We start from the raw sequence: 1,332 nt of genomic DNA, 5'->3' as shown, positions 1-1,332 counted from the left end.
GTAGAGACGGGGTTTCACCATGTTGACCAGGATGGTCTCGATCTCTTGGCCTCGTGATCCACCCGCCTCGGCCTCCCAAAGTGCTGGGATTACAGGCTTGAGCCACCGCACCCAGCCAAGTTTTTTATATTTTTAAATAATTTCAAATGCAGAATTGCAAATCCTTATCCAGATTTGCCAAATGTTAACATTTTGCCACATTTGCTATTGCTCTTTCTATACATATATATGTATACATACACACATGTGTACATATGTGTTACTTTTTGAAATATTTGAAAGTTTCAGAATCATGTCCCTTTTCCTCTATTTCACAGTGTATCTCCTAAGAAAAGGCATTCTCTTCTATAACCACACTGCAATCACCAAATTCAGAAAAACTGAAATTTCATGCTGTTGTCTCTTCAAGTTTTTTCAATTGTTCCAGTAATATTCTATACTGTATGTTCCACATTTCAGAATTGTGCATTTTTTGCCATATGTTCAAACAAAAAAAGATGCGACCGGGCCCGGTGGCTGATGCCTGTAATCCCAGCACTTTGAGAGGCCAAGGCGGGCAGATCACAAGGTCAGGAGTTCAAGACAAGCCTGACCAACATGGGGAACCCTTATCCCTACTAAAACTACAAAAAATTAGCCTGGCATGGTGGCATGCACCTGTAATCCCAGCTACTCAGGAGGCTGAGGCAGGAGAATCGCTTGAACCTGGGTGGCGGAGGTTGCAGTGATTGTGCCATTGCACTCCAGCCTGGGCAACAGAGTGAGGCTCTGTCTCAAAAACAAAAACAAAAACAAAAACAAAACAAAGATGGACAACAGAGCATCAGGATTATGGACCATTTTTGTTTCTAAAAGATTACATTTTGGAAAAGTTGTAATGGTTTATTTCTTACTATAAATTCAAACAGCAACTTTGTCCATTCTTGCAGTCATTAATGCCAGCCTCATTCATTGTATCGCAGCCAGAATTCAGAAGGGGTTGTACCTACTCTTAATCAGCATAATCCCATCCCCCTAAATGCAAGAATGTGGAAGGAATTCACCCTAAACCAATCACTGTGGGGCATTCTCTCAGCTACTGAGAATGGTTCAGGGGCAGGCACATGACCTAAATTCATCCAGTTGTGCAGCCTGTGCCTTTTGTCTACTGGTTGGAGGTAGGAAAGCAGCCTCTGTTCTGAGCTGAGGGATGTGAGTCCTAGAAATTTGAATAAGAAAACCGTAGGGAAACCGTCGGGCCGGGCGCGGTGGCTCAAGCCTGTAATCCCAGCACTTTGGGAGGCCGAGGCGGGTGGATCACGAGGTCAAGAGATCGAGACCATCCTGGTCAAC

The sequence above is a fragment of the Cebus imitator genome, unplaced genomic scaffold (assembly GCF_001604975.1).
Source record: "Cebus imitator isolate Cc_AM_T3 unplaced genomic scaffold, Cebus_imitator-1.0 Scaffold148, whole genome shotgun sequence".
NCBI classification, from domain to species: Eukaryota; Metazoa; Chordata; class Mammalia; order Primates; family Cebidae; genus Cebus; species Cebus imitator.
Note: the sequence above shows the minus strand (reverse complement) of the source record.